The sequence below is a fragment of the Oncorhynchus kisutch genome, linkage group LG17, assembly GCF_002021735.2.
Source record: "Oncorhynchus kisutch isolate 150728-3 linkage group LG17, Okis_V2, whole genome shotgun sequence".
In the NCBI taxonomy this organism is placed as follows: domain Eukaryota; kingdom Metazoa; phylum Chordata; class Actinopteri; order Salmoniformes; family Salmonidae; genus Oncorhynchus; species Oncorhynchus kisutch.
Window position 1 is genome coordinate 82,076,901 of NC_034190.2, and position 18,565 is coordinate 82,095,465.

The 18,565-nt window shown below is 44.8% G+C and overlaps 1 protein-coding gene across 2 annotated transcripts in view; it reads left to right on the plus strand.

The window, feature by feature from the left end:
* Positions 1–18,565, plus strand: part of LOC109883993 (arginine-glutamic acid dipeptide repeats protein-like) — a 195,699-nt gene that overhangs the window by 84,600 nt on the left and 92,534 nt on the right. Inside the window, exon 1 of one of the 2 annotated variants that reach the window (XM_031794800.1) lies at positions 4,245–4,866. The exons of the other annotated variant lie outside the window; for it this stretch is intronic. The gene's annotated coding sequence lies outside the window, so the exon portion shown is untranslated. Of the gene's footprint in view, positions 1–4,244; positions 4,867–18,565 lie in introns of those variants that run through there. 2 annotated transcript variants of the gene reach the window in all.

Consider the following 18,565-nt stretch of genomic DNA (forward strand, 5'->3'; position numbering starts at 1 on the left):
TTCACATCCACTGAATTCAAAACAATGGTAGACAAAGTAACCTGTTTTCTTCACACGGGGGGGGGGGGGTGACAAGACGAGACAAGACACTGCATCAGATGCAGTATAGCCCAGCCATCTACTCACTGCTCAGGGAGAAGGCATTGTGATGGGCTGCTGGAAAAGATGTGGTCAGCTTGGAGAATGTGGAGTGCACTGACTGCACTGCTGGTCTCTTTTCATTACCTAGTGCTTACCGGTGGCCAACTTGACAGAGTCATGTGGTAAACGGAGCTATGAAATTCTGGAGGTGGGGGAGGTGGTGGTGGGGGGGGGGGGGGGGGGGGCATAAGGTAGTGAGAGAGCCGAGCCCTTGTTAATTAGGCACCAAACCAAAATATAACTGAACTGAAACAGCAGGGACTACCTGAAGTGGTCCACGTTTTTGCTACGGTCTGCCCCAATGAATACAACCCTGGTAGAACAGCAATCCACAGCAACCTGGGGACTCTCGGCAGTGTTTACCCTCACTCTGCTGTTTCAGGTCACACAAACCTACATAAAAGGCTAATGTTGTAAACTGAAACATGCCAGCGCTTTGCGTTTTCTCACTTAAATGGTGAGATGGGCTATTGCTTGGTTGAATGGATCTGTTCATTGTGTTTGTATAGATGGAGGGAGGCTATGAGTTTGGTTTCTGCTCTATTTCTCAATTGTGCTTTGAAATGTAATCTCCATAGGGGAGTCAACCATGCATGTCACGCAGTGTGAGTACGTCAGTGAAGGAGAGGGACTGTGTGTGGATCACAGGGGAGGGGTCTTTGGACTGGGCTGGGGACAGTTTACCAGCCCTCTGGTAGATTACAGAGGAGGGGTCTCTGGGCTGGGAACAGTGGGGAGGGGTCTCTAGTCTCTGGGCTGGGTACAGTGGGGAGGGGTCTCTACTCTGGGTACAGTGGGGAGGGATCTCTAGTCTCTAGTCTGGGAACAGTGGGGAGAGGTCTCTAGTGTGGGAACAGTGGGGAGGGGTCTCTAGTCTCTGGGATTGGAACAGTGTGGAGGGATCTCTAGTCTGGGAACAGTGGGGAGGGGTCTCTAGTCTCTGGGATTGGAACAGTGGGGAGGGATCTCTAGTCTCTAGTCTGGGAACAGTGGGGAGAGGTCTCTAGTGTGGGAACAGTGGGGAGGGGTCTCTAGTCTGGGAACAGTGGGGAGGGGTCTCTAGTCTCTGGGATTGGAACAGTGTGGAGGGATCTCTAGTCTGGGAACAGTGGGGAGGGGTCTCTAGTCTCTGGGATTGGAACAGTGGGGAGGGGTCTTTAGTCTGGGAACAGTGGGTAGAGGTCTCTAGTCTGGGAACAGTGGATAGGCGTCTCTAGTCTGGGAACAGTGGGGAGGGGTCTCTAGTCTGGGAACAGTGGGGAGGGGTCTCTAGTCTGGGAACAGTGGGGAGGGGTCTCTAGTCTGGGAACAGTGGGGAGGGGTCTCTAGTCTGGGAACAGTGGGGAGGGGTCTCTAGTCTGGGAACAGTGGGGAGGGGTCTCTAGTCTGGGAACAGTGGGGAGGGGTCTCTAGGCTGGGAACAGTGGTGAGGACTCTCTAGTCTAGGAACAGTGGGGAGTGGTCTCTAGTCTCTGGGCTTGGAATGGTGGGGAGGGATCTCTAATCTGGGCTGGGAACAGTGGCGAGAGGTCTCTAGTCTGGGAACAGTGGGGAGGGTCTCTAGTCTGGGAACAGTGGGGAGGGGACACGCTCTCCTTTTGAAAGGAGACACGCAACATGTTTTGTAGCACAATAAATGACCTCCACACACAGCTAGCTATTGATCTGCAGCGTTGCCTCTCTGTCGTGTCCATTTTGGACAATGGGGTGGGTTATTGCTTTCGGTATTTCTATTTTTGAGAAAATGAAATGAAATCACCTATTTTAAGGCATGTCTAATTTGACTCAGTGTCTGTCGGGTGCAGCTTTGTTTTTGTATTTGGCTGGGGTGGAGTTGGGGGGGATTTTCACATTTTAATTATAGGATTTAGGGTATGGACACACCGGTACCGTTTCCTGGCTGAGAGTACTGAGCACCTCTGAGAAGAGTGCTGGCCATAACATGTAAACATACATATAGAATCAGGAGAAGATGTTGGCCTCAGATGTAAACATACTTATAGAATCAGGAGAAGATGTTGGCCTCAGATGTAAACATACATATAGAATCAGGAGAAGATGTTTGCCTCAGATGTAAACATACATATAGAATCAGGAGAAGATGTTTGCCTCAGATGTAAACATACTTATAGAATCAGGAGAAGATGTTTGCCTCAGATGTAAACATACATATAGAATCAGGAGAAGATGTTGGCCTCAGATGTAAACATACTTATAGAATCAGGAGAAGATGTTGGCCTCAGATGTAAACATACTTATAGAATCAGGAGAAGATGTTGGCCTCAGATGTAAACATACTTATAGAATCAGGAGAAGATGTTGGCCTCAGATGTAAACATACATATAGAATCAGGAGAAGATGTTTGCCTCAGATGTAAACATACTTATAGAATCAGGAGAAGATGTTGGCCTCAGATGTAAACATACTTATAGAATCAGGAGAAGATGTTGGCCTCAGATGTAAACATACATATAGAATCAGGAGAAGATGTTTGCCTCAGATGTAAACATACATATAGAATCAGGAGAAGATGTTTGCCTCAGATGTAAACATACATATAGAATCAGGAGAAGATGTTTGCCTCAGATGTAAACATACATATAGAATCAGGAGAAGATGTTTGCCTCAGATGTAAACATACATATAGAATCAGGAGAAGATGTTTGCCTCAGATGTAAACATACATATAGAATCAGGAGAAGATGTTTGCCTCAGATGTAAACATACATATAGAATCAGGAGAAGATGTTTGCCTCAGATGTAAACATACATATAGAATCAGGAGAAGATGTTTGCCTCAGATGTAAACATACATATAGAATCAGGAGAAGATGTTTGCCTCAGATGTAAACATACATATAGAATCAGGAGAAGATGTTTGCCTCAGATGTAAACATACATATAGAATCAGGAGAAGATGTTGGCCTCAGAATTTTTTTTTTTTTTTTTAACTCTTTATTTAACCAGGCAAGTCAGTTAAGAACAAATGCTTATTTTCAATGACGGCCTAGGAACAGTGGGTTAACTGCCTGTTCAGGGGCAGAACGACAGATTTGTACCTTGTCAGCTCGGGGGTTTGAACTCGCAACCTTCTGGTTACTAGTCCAACGCTCTAACCACTAGGCTACCCTGCCGCCCCGGCAGATGTAAACATACATATAGAATCAGGAGAAGATGTTTGCCTCAGATGTACCCCAGTAGGTTTTCTCCTTTAGATTGTGATGACAAACAGGATTTGTTATTGATATGTTTTTAAAAATATTTTTGAAACAACATCAAAGCAAAACATTGAATCCCTTGGAAGACAGGCAGAGGAACACTTATATTTGATGAATTATTGTATTAAATCAAACCAAATGGCCTTGACTGCCGAACATTACTGTTGGAGTTGTCGATGGCAACTCAGCATTTTAGAAACATTTCTGTCTTCTTGCCACTCGGAACGGGCTGGAGAGTCTAATTAATTTATTATCTACACATGCAAATGAGGTAGAATAGGCATTAAGCCAGAGAGCCGCACACACAGGATCCTAACATTACCTTCCGTGTATTTCACATCACTTCTCTCTCTCATCTCCATGTTTATTTTTATTTTTAACGCTGATCATTAATCAAACACCAATATTGTAATCCCCTACTTCATGTCCCCACCACGTTCATTATAATACATCTTAACAGTAAACACGTAGGCTGTGAGTGGATGGCAGATGCATTTCACATCTGTATATATGGTTTAATAATAGTTCCTTTGTATTCAGTGTGTTCGTATTGATTAAGCAGGGCCGTAATGTGAAGGCGGGGGATTGATTGGTGCGCTGCTGTGTGTAGCAGCGAGAGGCTCGTCAGTATCATTGCCATGTTAGTGAACGTTTGATCTTGCCCGGTAGTGATACATCACATACTGGTGGTTGGTTGTGCAGTACGTTTTGTTTGCCGTTGTTTTTTTGATTGGTTCTTCTATAACACCATAATCCCCAACGGGTTACTATCAGAAATCATCAAGCTAAACGTACCCGGGATCGTTCCTCGTCTCTCCTTTGTCCCCGACTCGACCGTCGATCATTAGAATCCAGCTCATGTTTTAGTTTTGCTCGGTGTTTTAGTGTTGAGGGGGGGGGGGGGGGCTCTTAAACTAGTGTCTGTTTAAATAAAGACTAGCTCAGCCATGTGGATGCGTCTGTTGAACAGCTGAAGGGGGGATACAGCCTACGGAGAGACGGAACGTGTAATGTGTGCATATGAAAGGGGAGCGAGGAGGAGGAGGAGGGAGAGTGTGTGTGGAAAAAGGAAGCAGAGTCTGTGAACGAACGGAGAACTCACTGATCCCCTGGAACCGGAGCACTCGATACAAACAATATACTTTTTTTTTTTCATACGCAACATATCAAGAAGCTACACCACCGCGAAAAAAAACCCAGGGGAAACGGAGGCAACCGTGTGTTTTCGGGAACGGCTGCCTCGGAGATTATTACGTGATTACACGAGCAAAAGTGAGCCCAGGCAGGGCCGTCTTTTGTTGAGGCAAGTGGTCGTTCGCCTGTGTAGCAGGCAGGCAGGCAGGCAGGCAGCTGAAGGATAAAGTGTCTGCCTGATTATTGTTTCAAGCCTCTGGTTTCTTGGATCTGGCCCAGGACACGGGGTTTTATTCGACGGGGTCATCCTTGGTGAGGATTGAAGTAGTTTGTGGCGGTTACTTTGGAACTGTACAGTCATCAGACTGGCGGGTGAGTAGTTGAATACAACACCAGAAAAAAGAAACGTGGAGGGGGTTGAAGGAGGAGGGGGGGTTGAAGGAGGAGGGGAGGGGGGGTAAAGACATTGAATGTTGGCGAGCGTTGGGACGAGTTTAGGAGATAAAAATAAAACAAACACCAGTTCTATTTATTTGGTCGTTGTTTTACTGCAGGTGTTGGTTGCCGTTTACGATAACACACAGTTGAAGTAGCTGGAAAGGAAGCGTGTGTGACCTCGAGTCAAATGTTTTTGTATGTCGGAACGAGTCGGAACTTCCCACTGAACACCCTGGAGACAACAGACATGCTCAGGAACCCCCAGGACTGTTCTTTATAAGGCTTTTAAGCTTTCACATTATTAGTAAACCGATTATTATTATTAATATTAATAGGTTTACTTCGTCCAACTGATATGTAGGGAACTTTTTTTAAAGTTTAAACATTTTTCAACCACCTACTAATCATATTAGTATTGACGTTTTCACAATGATCCCGTTTTGTGTACAAACACACACACTGTGTGTCTGTGATGTGTGAAGAACAAGTGAAACTATTACTGTAATAAGCGAAGGGCCTACCGTTCTTTTGGGAGTAGGTGGAATCTCCTAACAGGCCTAACTGTTGATGTCAAGTTTACCCAGCTTCCAATGAACTGTAAAGGTAGTGGTGTAATTGTATCAGCTGCTTTGTCAGTTACATACTAAGATGGGTAGTGATTTATTTCCCTGTACGGGGAGATTTAGTTTGCAGCTTTGTGTACATTAAAACATATCATCAAGCCCAGTAAGACCAGACATTTGAGAACATGATAGGGGTGATTCAGGGGCTTTCCTAGCCCATTAAGACGAGACATTTGAGAACATGGTAGGGGTGATTCAGGGGCTTTCCTAGCCCATTAAGACGAGACATTTGAGAACATGGTAGGGGTGATTCAGGGGCTTTCCTAGCCCAATAAGACGAGACATTTGAGAACATGGTAGGGGTGATTCAGGGGCTTTCCTAGCCCAGTAAGACCAGACATTTGAGAACATGATAGGGGTGATTCAGGGGCTTTCCTAGCCCAATAAGACGAGACATTTGAGAACATGATAGGGGTGATTCAGGGGCTTTCCTAGCCCAATAAGACGAGACATTTGAGAACATGGTAGGGGTGATTCAGGGGCTTTCCTAGCCCAGTAAGACGAGACATTTGAGAACATGATAGGGGTGATTCAGGGGCTTTCCTAGCCCAATAAGACGAGACATTTGAGAACATGATAGGGGTGATTCAGGGGCTTTCCTAGCCCAATAAGACGAGACATTTGAGAACATGATAGGGGTGATTCAGGGGCTTTCCTAGCCCAATAAGAGGAGACATTTGAGAACATGATAGGGGTGATTCAGGGGCTTTCCTAGCCCAATAAGACCAGACATTTGAGAACATGATAGGGGTGATTCAGGGGCTTTCCTAGCCCAATAAGAGGAGACATTTGAGAACATGATAGGGGTGATTCAGGGGCTTTCCTAGCCCAATAAGACGAGACATTTGAGAACATGATAGGGGTGATTCAGGGGCTTTCCTAGCCCAATAAGAGGAGACATTTGAGAACATGATAGGGGTGATTCAGGGGCTTTCCTAGCCCAGTAAGACGAGACATTTGAGAACATGATAGGGGTGATTCAGGGGCTTTCCTAGCCCAATAAGAGGAGACATTTGAGAACATGATAGGGGTGATTCAGGGGCTTTCCTAGCCCAATAAGAGGAGACATTTGAGAACATGATAGGGGTGATTCAGGGGCTTTCCTAGCCCAATAAGACGAGACATTTGAGAACATGATAGGGGTGATTCAGGGGCTTTCCTAGCCCAATAAGAGGAGACATTTGAGAACATGATAGGGGTGATTCAGGGGCTTTCCTAGCCCAATAAGACGAGACATTTGAGAACATGATAGGGGTGATTCAGGGGCTTTCCTAGCCCAATAAGACGAGACATTTGAGAACATGATAGGGGTGATTCAGGGGCTTTCCTAGCCCAATAAGAGGAGACATTTGAGAACATGATAGGGGTGATTCAGGGGCTTTCCTAGCCCAATAAGACGAGACATTTGAGAACATGATAGGGGTGATTCAGGGGCTTTCCTAGCCCAATAAGACGAGACATTTGAGAACATGATAGGGGTGATTCAGGGGCTTTCCTAGCCCAATAAGACGAGACATTTGAGAACATGATAGGGGTGATTCAGGGGCTTTCCTAGTCCAATAAGAGTCTAGCTTTACTCTGTATAGTCCAAGAATGTGACACTTTACAGGTCAATTGTCTCTGGGAGGCAAAACAGCCAAACACTCCCACTAAACGTGAATCGATTCTCAATTGCGATACTGTTCTTGAAACAACATAAAAACCCTCTACTTTTAATATCATGTCAAAAAATCATTTTACAAATCCAAAATACCACTTACTGTGCACGGTTATAACTGCTTTTAACTCGGTTGTAGCCAACAGTATGTTTCAGTAACAACAGGTTTGTATTTCTGGGTCTCTTTTTCCGTTTACACACAGGTGTTCAGAGACACAGATGGCTAATTAACACTGGTAGTCCACTCTGTCTTCAGTTTACACACAGGTGTTCAGAGACACAGATGGCTAATTAACACAGGCAGTCCACACTGTCTTCAGTTTACACACAGGTGTTCAGAGACACAGATCAGATGGCTAATTAACACAGGTAGTCCACACTGTCTTCCGTTTACACACAGGTGTTCAGAGACACAGATGGCTAATTAACACAGGTAGTCCACACTCTTCAGTCTGTTTTCCGTAAACAAGCGCTGTAACATGGAAATACTGCCGTGTGGGAAGCCAAACCCCTATAACTGTTTTTATTTAACCTTCTGTTTCATTGAAAGATAAGATCCTTATTCTTCCCGAAACCGAATCGCAAATCGGCGTCTTATCAAAACTCCCCCGTACAGAAGACACCTTCGTCCAATTATTCTTGTATAATGGAATGGAGAGTCATGATCAAGGGTTAAGGCGATTCATAATGGTTTAACTGGTGAAGATGAACCAGTACATTAGACTCCCTCACAGCAGACCCCCCTCCAGACTGTGACCTGTGTGGCCCCCTAGCACATGCAGCTCTGTCTCCCTCCAGACTGTGACCTGTGTGGTCCCCCCAGCACATGCAGCTCTGTCTCCCTCCAGACTGTGACCTGTGTGGTCCCCCCAGCACATGCAGCTCTGTCTCCCTCCAGACTGTGACCTGTGTGGTCCCCCCAGCACATGCAGCTCTGTCTCCCTCCAGACTGTGACCTGTGTGGTCCCCCCAGCACATGCAGCTCTGTCTCCCTCCAGACTGTGACCTGTGTGGTCCCCCAGCACATGCAGCTCTGTCTCCCTCCAGACTGTGACCTGTGTGGTCCCCCCAGCACATGCAGCTCTGTCTCCCTCCAGACTGTGACCTGTGTGGTCCCCCCAGCACATGCAGCTCTGTCTCCCTCCAGACTGTGACCTGTGTGGCCCCCCAGCACATGCAGCTCTGTCTCCCTCCAGACTGTGACCCGTGTGGCCCTCAGCACATGTAGCTCTCTCCTTGCTGTAGGGCAGAGAAAGAGAAGTGGGGGTGGGGCCTAGCCTGGGATTTGAACCAGAGTATTAGGTCAGGCCCTAAACAACACTACTTGTTATCTGGGGTGTAATCATTCGTCCAAACCTTAGCAAACTGAAAACGTTTCGCTACCAAAAAAACTTTTTTTATTGGACAGATTCACGTAGGTCCCCTTCCTGTTTGGCTTCCTAGTGAACACGCCACTGATGTCGGTCAACCAGACAACGGCAGTATTTCTCTCGTCCTGTAGTAGACGGCAGTCATCTTATCTGATGGTTATGTATAGGCCAGGCCTACTCGGAAGAGGAAGTGATTGTTTACTTAAAGCACTGAAACTGGTCATACTGTACACATACATGTGACTAGAGTGAAGTCAGTAGGTTGAACCTCCTGGCTATTTGGATAACCTGAATGACTAGGCCTCATAGTATAAAGATTGATAGATTTGGTTATTAATCAAATTAAGAAACAGAAGTAACTATGTCTGCCATTTTGTCTAGAAATCACTGTCTCATAAGTCATTTGTTTAAATGTTGTTTTTTCTTAGTGTTTTGTTGTTGTTGAACGTGTGCCCATATGACCTCTAATGTTAATGAGGTAGTCTAGGAGATGGTCTTGGCAGTGTGTCCATATGACCTCTAATGTTAATGAGGTAGTCTAGGAGATGGTCTTGGCAGTGTGTCCATATGAACTCTAATGTTAATGAGGTAGTCTAGGAGATGGTCTTGGCAGTGTGTCCATATGACCTCTAATGTTAATGAGGTAGTCTAGGAGATGGTCTTGGCAGTGTGTCCATATGAACTCTAATGTTAATGAGGTAGTCTAGGAGATGGTCTTGGCAGTGTGTCCATATGAACTCTAATGTTAATGATTTCATAGTTAATCTAGTAGTAGATGGTCTTGGCAGTGTGTCTCCAGGCACACAGTGTTTCCTGTGGTACGGCAAGTCACATTGTCGGTCTGTGTTCCCTTGTTAGCCTGCTAACTGAGCAGTGACCTCTAGCAGCCTCAGTCTAGCTGAATGATTCTGATGTGATTCATCCCCTGGAGAGGGAGGAGGAGAGCCCTAATGGGACCCTATTCCCTATATAGTGCACTACTTTTGACCAGGGCCTATTTGCCTCTGGTCAAAAGTAGTGCACTATATTGGGCCTCTCAAACTCTCAACTCTTGACCTCCAAAGCAAGTTCCACTGTGTTTTCTTCTCTCTCTCTCTGCATTGTTCCCACACCCGAATCGGGAACTGATTTTAGACCTGTGACACCAGGTGGGTGCAATTAATGATCAGGTAGAACAGAAAAGCAGCAGGCTCCAGACCTGATGGAGGGAACAGGGGGCCATTTGGGAAACACCCACTGCTTGGATAACTAATGCCTAGCAGAAGGGATATAGTCTACCAAGTACACTTCCTGTATTGTATTTGGGACACATGAAACAAGTATTTTATATGCAGCTTTTGGTGGCAGCTGTGGTGGGATCTACCAAGTGTAAAATGTGTCTGTCTGATCTTTGTTTAACTATCTTGAGTTCAAAGGGACATAGATGACTGACAGAAGTTACCCACAGTCCTTAGTCCCCCCCCCCCCTCCTCCTTTACTGCAGCACTACACTACCCTTGTGTACAAGCTCTTCCATTAAGACCATTTCCTCTCTAATTCAATTGAGTGTAGTGAAACTAACCGGATGAGGCCTGACCTCTGGGGACAACATGGAGGGTTCAAAGTAGGGCGATATGGCCGAAATAATCCAAACTTATAGGCGATTTACAAGACCTAATAACTTTTTTTATTTTTTTATTTTTCTTCTCTAAGCTTTGTACCATTTGTAAAGGCCATGTACACTCTTTCAAACAGTCGAGAATAATCGAATTGATTCAGGGCTGGTAAAATTATACCTAGGCTAAATATAAGCCTTCCACAACCATAAGACCCACTAATTATGTCATTATTTTATCAAAATAGTTTTGCTAATGTATTTAAAATAAAAACGGATACCTTATTGACAAGTATTCGTACCCTTTGCTATGAGACTCGAAAATTGAGCTCTGCGGCATCCTGTTTCCGTTGATCATCAAAATACCATCTCTGCAGCACTCCACCAATCAGGCCTTTATGGTAGAGTGGCCAGACGGAAGCCACTCCTCAGTAAAAGGCACATGACAGCCCACTTGGAGTTTGCCAAAAGGCACCTAAAGGACTCTGACCATGAGAAACAAGATTCTCTGGTCTGATGAAACCAAGATTGTACTATTTGGCCTGAATGCCGGGCATCATGTTTGGAGGAAACCTGGCACCATCCCTATGGTGGTGCATGGTGGTGGCAACATCATGCTGTGGGGATGTTTTTCAGCGTCAGGGACTGGGAGACTAGTCAGGATCGATGCAAAGATGAATGGCGCAAAGTACAGAGAGATCGTTGATGAAAACCTGCTCCAGAGCGCTCAGGACCTCAGACTGGGGCGAAGGTTCACCTTCCAACAGGACAACGGCCCTAAGCACACAGCCAAGACAACACAGGAGTGGCTTAGGGACACGTTTTTGAATGTCCTTGAGCGGCCCAGCCGGAGCCCGCACTTGAACCCAATCGAACGTCTCTGGAGAGACCTGAAAATAGCTGTGCAGCGACTCTCCCCATCCAACCTGACAGAGCTTGAGAGGCTCTGCAGAGAAGAATGGGAGAAACTTCCCTAATACAGGTGTGCCAAGTTTGTAGCCAAGAAGACTCGAGGCTGTAATCGTTGCCAAATGTGCTTCAGCAAAGTAAAGAGTCGGAATACTTATGTAAATGTGATATTTTTACTTTTAATTTTTAATAAATGTGCAAAAAAAATTACCCTTGTTTTTGCTTTGTAATTATGAGGTATTGTGATGTCAGTATGGGGGTATTGTGATGTCATTATGGGGTATTGTGTGTAGTTTGATGATGGAAAAACTATTTAATCTATTTTAGAATAAGGCTGTAATGTAACAATTTGGAAAAAGTCTAATACTTTCTGAACCCACTATAGGAATCTTTACATTTCAAGTTTAGTCAAGGTGGATCTATTTGCTAGCATACATGGTTGAACAGTTTAATTATGAACACTTCTGTCTCCAACGGTTCGAACAGCATGCTAGCCTAGCTTGTTTTTTCAGAATGGTAGCAAGTTGCCAATTCCTTTTTATATAGTTGTGTTTTTGGCTGATTGAACATTTATAAAACAGACTTAGACAGATGGTATAACAGTCTTTGGCTAAAATGCTGCTATCGGTACGTGGTCCTGCAATGCCACACACATTTTCCAGAATCAATGTTAATTGATACTCCCTTTTTAGTTTTTAAATGGGCAGTTCCATTTATCTAACAATACACTTTTCAACTTCTTTATTATAGTAAAAATAATGTCTCAATGTGTTTGGTGTTCATATGAACGGTTCTTGTTGAACCAGACCTCAAATGCAAATAGCTAGTTGAAACCTCTTGTCAGAGCAATAAGTGATCTCTGTTGTGTGAGTGGCAGGGGGATGGGCCTGGTGTGTGTGTGTGTATGCAGAGAGGAAGAGACTAAGTGAGAGGTTTCACTCTCGCCAAAATAAGCCCAATGTGTCATCTGCTTTTCCTGCCTTGGGACAACGGGCTATATACAGATCTCTGGTGTAAATGGGAAGGTGTACACAGCACCGAAGGAGCAAAGGAGACGAGACCGAGATGACATGAGAACCAGCGGACATAAACGCTCATAAATAAATAAACGTGATTCTTCATAAACAGGCATTTTGTATATCGAGCAAAGACATACATTCAAATTAATTCTATATATTTCCTGTGCCCTAGTTCAAAATGTTTTCTTCTCAGAAACCCAAGTGGTTTTAACACACATTTTAGAGGTGTCATAGTCCGCTCTATGCTATCCTATGCTATCCTATGCTATCCTATGCTATCCTATGCTATCCTATGCTATCCTATGCTATCCTATGCTATCCTATGCTATGCTATCCTATGCTATCCTATGCTATCCTATGCTATCCTATGCTATCCTATGCTATCCTATGCTATCCTATGCTATCCTATGCTATCCTATGCTATGCTATCCTATGCTATCCTATGCTATCCTATGCTATCCTATGCTATCCTATGCTATCCTATGCTATCCTATGCTATCCTATGCTATCCTATGCTATCCTATGTGTGTGTTAAACTGGTAATTGTTTTATGTTCGTTGGATTGAACCTTTTATATAGATATATGTATATATATTTTTCCTTTGTTTAAACTATGCTGACTTGTCTATTCTCATAGCAACACCTACAGCTTAGTAAGCACATTCCCAGTAACAACACCTCTTACCATAAACAGAGTTTTATAGACCTAGTTGTCTAGACATTCACGCACATCCAGACACACAGAGAGAAAAGAGGCTCCTCATAAAGTGGGTAGCTATAACAGCTTGGTTCACTAACTGCTGGGAGGCAGCTAGATGAACATTGACAGGGTGTTAGAGTAACGTTATTTAACCCATTAGAGTCTTAAGCTAATATGGGATTGTTTTAAGAAGATCATACCAACGGATCATTTTGCTATTTGATTTACCATTTTAAGACCCCTTGAAGTATCAAACATTTGGTTACATTTATTTAAAAAAATTAATTTCATGTTCCAAAAAATGTGGGGGCCATACTGCTATTAGCCCATACTAACACTTGAATAACAGATTCACTACATGGAACAGTCCATATATATACTTTCGCAAGTATTTCAGCTGGTACCGTGGGACCTTCAGACGAGTCTTGTGAGGCCTGTGGGTGTACTAGAGCAAAACAACTGACATGGATGTGTTTGTTTACTGTGTGGAGCCCAAAACTGTTGTGAAACTACAGACAGAAGTTGGTAGATGGGCTGTACCGACTTCAGACAAGTCCCAAGATGCATGTGGGTGGTGGGGGGGGGTCGTAGAGCAAAACAGAGTACATCTAATTGTAGGTGCTACAGAGGATTTTGTCAGGATGTCTCTCATGGTCTGACAAACACCGTTCTAGCTCTGTCACCTTTCACCCCAGACACAGATGTGGCAGATTGAGACCCATCTAATGCAGATATCTCTAGTTTTATACAAACTGAGTTTTACAGGGAGTTTTGAATGACTAATTATGCTTATTTGATTTCCAGAGGGGGGGTGCAGCCATCGACCTGAAGGGGTTTTGAATCTGTTTGTACACTCGCTTTCTTTTTCAACCAAGACCCTTTTAGAGCTACAATAAGGGATTCCTAACTGACCTACCACCATCTCTTTGTTTTCTAAATGTGGATAATGGTTGTTCAGGTGTTCCTTCTCACCAGTAGAATGTTCTGTCAGCCAACCAGAAGAGAGTCTTTTTGTCTGTTGGTTTTTTGAACAGTGTGATGTAACACTTCCTTTACTTCTCTCTTCCTTTTTTACATGTATTTATTTATATATATATTTCAATGAATTGCCTCACTGGGGCATCTCAGTAAGAGGGATTCTCCTGTCTGTCAGTGGCTTTGGGATGGCTGACATTTCTTCCAGCTCTGCGGTTCATATTATGCATCCCAAATGGCACCCTATTGGTCCTGGTCAAAAGTAGTGCACTATATTGGGAATAGGGGCTCTGGTCTAAAGTAGTGCACTACATTTGGAATAGGGGCTCTGGTCTAAAGTAGTGCACGATATAGGGCTCTGGTCTAAAGTAGTGCACTATATAGGGAATAGGGCTCTGGTCTAAAGTAGTGCACTATATTGGGAATAGGGGCTCTGGTCTAAAGTAGTGCACGATATAGGGCTCTGGTCTAAAGTAGTGCACTATATAGGGAATAGGGCTCTGGTCTAAAGTAGTGCACTACATTGGGAATAGGGGCTCTGGTCTAAAGTAGTGCACGATATAGGGCTCTGGTCTAAAGTAGTGCACTATATAGGGAATAGGGCTCTGGTCTAAAGTAGTGCACTACATTGGGAATAGGGGCTCTGGTCTAAAGTAGTGCACGATATAGGGCTCTGGTCTAAAGTAGTGCACTATATAGGGAATAGGGCTCTGGTCTAAAGTAGTGCACTACATTGGGAATAGGGGCTCTGGTCTAAAGTAGTGCACGATATAGTTAGCTAAGCTAACTACCTTGTTGGGCTAGACAGCTAAGCTAATTTACCTTGTTGGGTTAGACAACTAAGCTAACTACCTTGTTGGGCTAGACAGCTAAGCTAACTACCTTGGGCTAGACAGCTAAGCTAACTTACCTTGTTGGGTTAGTTAGCTAAGCTAACTACCTTGTTGGGTTAGTCAGCTAAGCTAACTACCTTGTTGGGCTAGACAGCTAAGCTAACTACCTTGTTGGGCTAGACAGCTAAACTAACTTACCTTGTTGGGCTAGACAGCTAAGCTAACTTACCTTGTTGGGCTAGACAGCTAAGCTAACTACCTTGTTGGGCTGGACAGCTAAGCTAACTACCTTGTTGGGCTGGACAGCTAAGCTAACTATCTTGTTGGGCTGGACAGCTAAGCTAACTTACCTTGTTGGGCTAGACAGCTAAGCTAACTACCTTGTTGGGCTAGACAGCTAAGCTAACTACCTTGTTGGGCTAGACAGCTAAGCTAACTTACCTTGTTGGGCTAGACAGCTAAGCTAACTTACCTTGTTGGGCTAGACAGCTAACGTTAAGGAAGTGAGAATGTGATGAGGACAGTGCTGATTGCTTTTGGTGAAGTGTATTTTTGATTATTGATTTGCACAAGCACGCTGTGGCGATCAACTCACCATCAAACCACCATTGCTACTCCCTCTCACGTTGTACATCATAAATTAATTCTGCTAAATGAAATAGGGGAAACAGGGATGTCACAGAGCCTGTAACATCCCTGCGGTTTCCACATCCTAACGATTACGATGACAGCTCCTCTGACACCATTTTACACCACCGTTACTAGAGAGAGAGAGAGAGAAAAATAATGACTAGCCTCTCAATCAGCTCTCGAAGTACTATATTATCATGGCTAGGAAATGTAACCCCCCCCCCTCTAGGAAATGTAACCCCCCCCCCCTCCCCTATGAAATGTAACCCCCCCCCCCCTATGAAATGTAACCCCCCCCTCCCCTATGAAATGTAACCCCCCCCTCCCCTATGAAATGTAACCCCCCCCCCCTCCCCTATGAAATGTAACCCCCCCCCTCCCCCATGAAATGTAACCCCCCCCCCCCCCCCCCTCTAGGAAATGTAACCCCCCCCCTCCCCTATGAAATATACCTCCCTCCCCTCCCCTATGAAATATAACCCCCCCCCCCCCCCTATGAAAGGTAACCTCCCCTCTAGGAAATGTAACCCCCCTCCCCTATGAAAGGTAAGCCCTGAAAGGTAACCCCCTCCCTATGAAAGGTAACCCTGAAAGGTAACCCCCTCCCCTATGAATTTAAACACCCCTATGAAAGGTACCCCCCTCCCCTATGAAAGGTACCCCCCCCCCCTATGAAAGGTAACCCCCTCCCCTATGAAAGGTAACCCCTCCCTATGAAATGTCACCCCCTCCCCTATGAAAGGTAACCCCCTCCCCTATGAAAGGTAACCCCCCTATGAAAGGTAACCCCCCCCTATGAAAGGTAACCCCCCCCCCTATGAAAGGTTAACCCCCCCCCTATGAAAGGTAACCCCCTCCCCTATGAAAGGTACCCCTCCCCTATGAAAGGTACCCCTCCCCTATGAAAGGTAACCCCCCCCTATGAAAGGTAACCCCCTCCCTATGAAAGGTAACCCCCTCCCCTATGAAAGGTAAACCCCCTCCCCTATGAAAGGTACCCCCTCCCCTATGAAAGGTAACCCCTCCCCTATGAAAGGTAACCCCCTCCCCTATGAAAGGTAAACCCCTCCCCTATGAAAGGTAACCCCCTCCCCTATGAAAGGTAACCCCCTCCCTATGAAGGTAACCCCCTCCCCTATGAAGGTACCCCCTCCCCTATGAAGGTAACCCCCCCCTATGAAAGGTAACCCCCTCCCCTATGAAGGTAACCCCTCCCCTATGAAAGGTAACCCCTCCCTATGAAAGGCACCCCCTCCCCTATGAAATGTAACCCCCCCCTATGAAAGGTAACCCCCTCCTATGAAAGGTAACCCCCTCCCCTATGAAATGTAACCCCCCCTATGAAAGGTACCCCCTTCCCCTATGAATGTAAACCCCCCCCCCCTATGAAAGGTAACCCCCCTCCCCTATGAAAGGTAACCCCCTCCCCTATGAAAGGTACCCCCCTCCCTATGAAAGGCAACCCCCTCCCCTATGAAATGTAACCCCCCCCTAGAAAGGTAACCCCCTCCCCTATGAAAGGTAACCACCTCCCCTATGAAAGGTAACCCCCCTCCCCTATGAAAGGTAACCCCCCCTCCCCTATGAAAGGTAACCCCCTCCCCTATGAAAGGTAACCCCCTCCCCTATGAAAGGTAACCCCCTCCCCTATTGAAAGGTACCCCCTCCCTATGAAAGGGTAACCCCTCCCTATGAAAGGTAACGCCCCTCCCTATGAAATGTACCCCCCCCCCCTATGAAATGTAACCCCTCCTATGAAATAGTAAACCCCCCCTCTATGAAATGTCCTAGAGAATAAAACTGTGAGTCCTCTTTGTCTTTTAATTCATGTAAGGTTGTATTTTCCTATAGAGACGGTCTAGTATTAACTGGTTTACTGCTGCTAGCATGTCAACCACACCCAAATACAGTCAGTTGTTGTTACACAGCTCAAATTATATTGTTAGTGATGCAGGAGATTAACTGTGTATGTGTGTGTGTGTGTGTGTGTGTGTGTGTGTGTGTGTGCGCTCGCTCGCTGGATCCATGTGTATTTTGCGTCTCTGAGTGTTTGCTAGAAGAAACGAGCAAGTAGTTTGTGTTGTAGCATAGGTTGTACATAAGCATAATTGTCCTTTTGTTACATTTGTTGAACACCACACAAGCATTGTACATAGTGTGGTACATAAGGTTGTACAATACACAGGCATTGTACATAATGGGGTACATAAGGCTGTACACCACACAAGCATTGTACATAGTGTGGTACATAAGGTTGTACAATACACATACATTGTACATAATGTGGTACATATGGCTGTACACCACACTAGCTTTGTACGTAACATGGTACATAACATTGTACATATTATTGTACACCACACAACCACTGTACATAATGTGGTACATACTGGTGTACATTACACAGGCATTGTACATATTGTGGTACATAAGGTGGTACACTACACAAGCATGGTACATAGTGTGGTACATACGGATTCTAAACGACTAGCAGGGATGCAAACTGGGCTCGTGTTCCACACCACTGCTACACGCTGTGCTTTCATTTCCTATCTGAGCAAGTAAGCATTTAATGTCTATATGTATCACAGCTTTATTTATGCATAGAATCTACTGTTAAGACTGAATTATACATTACCCTCATATATAATGCAGCAACCCACATTCCTTAATGATTAGTTACCGGGCCCAGGCAGAGTGGTAATATTTAATGAATCAGCCCATATTCCTTAATGATTAGTTACCGGGCCCAGGCAGAGTGGTAATATTTAATGAATCAGCCCACATTCCTTAATGATTAGTTACCGGGCCCAGGCAGAGTGGTAATATTAATGAATCAGCCCATATTCCTTAATGATTAGTTACCGGGCCCAGGCAGAGTGGTAATATTTAATGAATCAGCCCATATTCCTTCATGATTAGTTACTGGGCCGGGCCCAGGCAGAGTGGTAATATTTAATGAATCAGCCCATATTCCTTAATGATTAGTTACTGGGCCGGGCCCAGGCAGAGTGGTAATATTTAATGAATCAGCCCATATTCCTTAATGATTAGTTACTGGGCCGGGCCCAGGCAGAGTGGTAATATTTAATGAATCAGCCCATATTCCTTAATGATTAGTTACTGGGCCGGGCCCAGGCAGAGTGGTAATATTTAATGATTCATTTACTTCATTGATCTCCGCTTTTGTTTAACCAATTGTGTTGCAAAGCTTAATTTGTCCAACAGTTAGGGTTATTCTTTAGTTGAAGAATAATTATCACTGCTTTGTGTTTTTAGATGTGCCATCCTAAAGGACTGTGTAGCCTCGTCAGCCTTGTGGA